Source organism: Camelus bactrianus, chromosome 27 (assembly GCF_048773025.1).
Source record: "Camelus bactrianus isolate YW-2024 breed Bactrian camel chromosome 27, ASM4877302v1, whole genome shotgun sequence".
Lineage (NCBI taxonomy): Eukaryota > Metazoa > Chordata > Mammalia > Artiodactyla > Camelidae > Camelus > Camelus bactrianus.
The window spans coordinates 24,885,619-24,890,723 of record NC_133565.1 but is presented as its reverse complement, the minus strand read 5'-3'; positions in this window follow the sequence as shown (position 1 = coordinate 24,890,723).

Here is a 5,105-nt window from a genome sequence, read left to right as displayed (position 1 = left end):
ACATTTATACGAACCCCTGAAATCCACCTGATATACCCTTGACCAATCACACCAAAACACACATGTGCACATTCTACATGCACACACCTTTGAAACTGAAATGGGAATACACATGCACGTTCTTGAGCATTCACATCACATGTAGACTTCTTGAAGATTCACCTCACATGCTGTTCACTGTTCGGGTCATTTGCTTGTTGCTCTTAGATTTATTCCCTGCCCGTCCCCTGCTTTGCTCTGCAGTGTGTGTTTGTGTTGAGGGGAATGCTGACCCCTGAAAATTACATTTTCCAAGCTTTCTTGCCACTGGAATCTAGTTGGGTTTGGCCAATAAGACGTACTGATGAGAGGTGGGAGGGTGACGGGAGAAGCCGGGTATTTCTCCTCATTCTTTGCTTAGCCGACATTCCCAGCATCCCTTCTGTGCCCCTACCTCCCGCTAAGCAGGCTTCTTCATGACTCCAGTTCCTGCCAGATGGCCAAGTGTCCTGGCAGCACCACCTCCTTCCTCTGTCCCTCCAGCTCTAGGGGTGGTGGTGGCTTCTACTCTTGCTAATCTCTCGTGTTGCTTCATCATCCCCCATTTTTGTTTTCCAGTCTTTCCAACACTTCTGGAACTAGTTATCTGTATTAAATTCCCTCTCCTGAACTACCGGGTGTAGGTGACTTTTGCCTAACTGGACCCTGACTGCTGCTCTGCGAACACCTACACGTTAAACTATTCTCATCCCTGATCGACAGACTTTCCTCCGCTTGTGCTCAGGTCTCTGTTGGGTGGAATCCTGGAACAGAATACGTGTTCAGTATTTGTTGAATGCAGGAGTACAGTGCTCCCCCTCCCTATTCCAGGATTTTTCTGGGACAGAGCTTTTGTACCCCTGAACTAGTTGGCTCAGGGGGCACCTTCAACCTCTAGATGGACCACAGATGACAATGAGTGCCTCCTCACGGGGGTCCTGGCTATCTCAGCCAGAGTCCATTTGGAAAATGGAGGGTGAATGGCCTTCAACTGGGTTGTGGAAGCTTTCACAGAGCCGCATGATTTTGCATCAGTGGTCCAGGTGTGGTTTAAGAAGCAAGGGGACTCTCAATGCCTGAGATAAATAGGAAAGAGTGAGAGTATCCGTCCCTCACGATTTGGGTGCACTTGTGGTCTGAGCAATGCCACCAAATGTAAATTGCTCATTCTGAAACTGACTTGGGCAAACTGTTCTTTGTCTCAGCATTCTTGCCTATAGAATCATGAGGAACCAGTACCCATCACCTATTACTGTTTACAGAATGTCTAAGGAGCTATTTGATCTTGTACAAGTAATATGCCCCCATGTGGGCTTGGGCTTTCTCACCTGCAACCTAAGGAAGTTGGCGCCACGATGCTGGTGGGGGCTGCCATGGGTTGGTGAACAGTAGTCAGGGTGGGTCCCAGGCAGTACATGTGTTGTCCACAGGGAGGCGCCACACACAAACACATACACAGCCCGTGACACTCCAGGCCAAAAACCGTGCTGCCTGCGGAATCAGAAAGCCCCCGATCCCCTTCCCCAGAGCCTCCCTGCACGCGAGTGCCTCTGCATGGCTCTCTGCCTGTTACAAATTGAGTCAAAGCATTGAGGACCACTGCAAATATGCAATGACAGGGCGAGGCAGAAGTCACCAAGTCATTAACACATTTCAGGGAGCTCAGAGGATTAAATAGGATCAGGACACTCAGGACAGGTAAAATTTGACAGGGAACACAGAGCCGGGAAAGAAAAAGTAATGACACCAACATCCAAGCATTTTCATACATATTTGATTCAATTTAATATATTTTTACTTTGAGCTGACTGATATGCTATATTCTTCCTGTAGTCCAGTGTCCTGAATGTATGTGATCCTTACAGTCAGCCCTGGGAGAGCAGGGCTGTGCAAGTATCCCTAAATGACAGACGCAGGGAACCAAGAGCTAGGAAGGGAGGTGGCATGGCCCTGTAGTGAAGCTGGGACTGAAACTGAGGTCGTCGTGAGCCATGAAGGGCACTCCAGGTACTGGAATCAGTCAATGAGGTGGGCACCTGCCTCAGTGGTTTGGTGTGATCACATCAGCTGTGACAGGGAGGCAGCGCTGGCCGGATTCACACATGGCAGCAGTGAAGTGGGTGAGTGCCTCAAATCACCTGTCTTCTACTTCCTTTCTTTACATTTGGGGTAACGAGGCTCAGGGAGGGAGAGCCTCTTATCTTGGGCCTCATACAGAGCCAGAGGCAAAGGTGCGAGACCCAGGGATTTTCGACTCCTAGCCCTAGACTTTTGCCCAGATGCCATACGAGGCCTGCCTGGCTCCAATTTGAGGCCTAGTGCCTTCTGGAAGCGTAGGGAACTCCCTGCCTGCTCTCAAATACCAGGCTCTGAGGAGCCAGCATGGCCCTGATGACAGCTCTCCCCGGGCCCCTGGCAGGGCTCCTTGGCCTTCTTTACCCCCGCCCAGTAGGGCAGGGATTACTCAGCCTACCAGGGCCCTGGGCTCTTTGCTCTGTGCACCCTTCCCTGGGATTACAATATAATGCATATGAAGGAACATTAGCTCATCCAAGTTCATGGGTTATGTGGAAATCAAATTGTAGTAATCTTCCTGGCCATCTGGTCTTGGCATCACTAGCCAGGACCTCCCAGCAGGGCTGGGGCCAGGGCTGGATGTGCTTGTTGAGTATGGGGCCAGGCCAGGATTTCCCAAGGGTCCTGGAAGGGTTTCTACCCCAAGTACCAGAAAGAGGAAGGCAGGGCAGGGCAGCTGCAGCTCCAGCAGCAATGTGGAAACCCATTCATTACCAGTGCATGTGGATGGTCCACCTGCTCTTGCAATGAAAACTCAACCTTGCATTTTAGAAGACCTCATTAGGCACATTTCTGGGGTTGGGTGGTGAGGGGAATTTTTCTCAAGATTAACATGCAAAGATCTCCCATTCTCCATAAGAAGTCTGACCTGAGGGGGTGGAGTGTGCTTCTGAAGCCCAATCCTTCCCTGCCTCCAGGGAATGGGAGGTTAGGTTTTCTGTAGCTAGTAATTTGGGCTCTGCTTTCATGGCTGACAGAAAACCCATAGCCCACTGAGGGAGGAAGAAGAGAAGATGAGCATTGTGATGTAGGGGTGAAGCATGTGGACTCTGGCTCCAGATGGGAAGGTTTGAACTCAGCTCTGCCACTTGATAGCTGTGTGATCTTGAGCAAGTCATTTGACCTCTCTGTGTCTCATCTGCAAAATGGGAATACAAATAGGACATAGCTTGTGGGGTTTCTGTGAGGATCAAATGAGTGTGCATATTCAAAGCACTTAGAAGATTGCCTGGCACCAGGGTCCCTGAGTCCAGAGACTGTTTTGAGTATGGGGTTGTGGCTGTATTTAGCCAGTGTAGGGGTATGCTGGTTAACAGGTTCTTGGAGGTGGTAGGCGGTGGGGAGGGAGTGCTGTTCTGTAGCATTTGCCAATTTCCCTGGTGTAAATACTCCCACTGTGGCGAGTTTTGAGCCACCACTGTGGTGTCACTAAATGAAGGGTTGGAAAGAGGTGCTCACAGGAGGCTCTCAGGAGTTGGGGCAAGCTGGTTTTTGCACAGCTCTGGCCCAATACCACTGGTGTCATAAGGCTGCTTAATAAATATTTCCATACTGGTTGGTAAAACCATTGCCTCAAAGAGTCCTCCTACTACTCTGCTAACCCTGGCCCTCTCCTCGTGAAATTCCCAAACCCCCACTGGCCCATTAACTAAAAGAGTTATGAGGACCCTGCTCCTGTGACTTGGCTAGTTCTAACTGGTTAGGGATGTACCAGACCAGTAGATAAATTATTTGAGTGTCAAAGTCAAGAGCCTAGAAGTGTCAGACCAGTAAGCTGAGTGACTCATCATGACCTTGTGGACATGATGCCTGGCCCAGCACTGTCAGCTACCAGTGAGGCCCCAACCCCATGGTGTTCCCCACCACAGCCGTAAGACAAAGGTGGAGCCATGTATCTATCTGGAGGCTGAACTGTGGCAATAGTGCACATTTCTGTTAGAGTTTGCACATGATTTGCTTCAATGATTTAAAAATGTAATCAATGTGACCTGCTTCACCAGCTTGGAATGCAAATACCATCACATTTCTTTTATTTCTTCAATTAATTGCTTGAGCAGTCTTTATTATTTGGAAGTTCTGCATCTTTCTTTTGAGGCTTCCTGCCCCCTTGAATTGTTGGCTCAGTATGAAGGAAGTAGAACTATTTCCAAATGCCAGGCAGAAAAACAACCAGAGTCTGGCTAGTTGGCTAGCTGGCTTGCTGGGTGAGTGGCTGCTGTGGTACCCTCACTCAGGACTCCCAGACTGACCCATGTGCCAAAGTGGTTGGATCTGAAGTAGTATGGAGCCAGGCAGGTGGCAGAAATATGTGTGATAGGTTGTGGGTGGCAATAGAGAGTGGTGGGGTCTGTGGTGAAGTGGCATGTGCATTCCCCCAGCCAACTGTGGCCAAATGTGCTCCCTGTGTTGCCAGATTTTCTCATGTTTTCAAAAGAAACAGGATATATATGGGGTTTTATTTTTGAGGCATAATTGACATACAATAAACTACTCAAATCCTAATGATTTTTTAATATATGTGTACGCTTTACATATATAACCACCATCCATATAAAGATATAGAACATTTTCATCTCTCAGAAAGTTCCCTTGTGCTTCTTTCCAAGTCAGTAGCTACCCCTCCCTCACCAGGTAACCACTAACCTCTATATCCATAAGTTAGCTATGTCTGATCTTGAATTTCCTATGATTACCATCTTATAGTATGTATTCTTTTGTGTGTGGCTTCTTTTGTTCAGTATACTATTCTTGAGATTATCCATCTTGCATGTTCTCAGTTCATTCTTTTTTTTTTATTGCTGAATACTACCAAATACCACAATTTGTTTACCCGTGCTCCTGTTGAGGGATATTGGGATTGTTCTGACTTCTTGGCTATTGTGAATACACCTGCTATGAACCTTCATGTGTAAGTCTTTTTTCTGGACATATGCACTCATTTCTCTTGGATGTGTGTGTGTACACACACACACACGTATCTTGGATATGTATGCATATACACACACTCATAG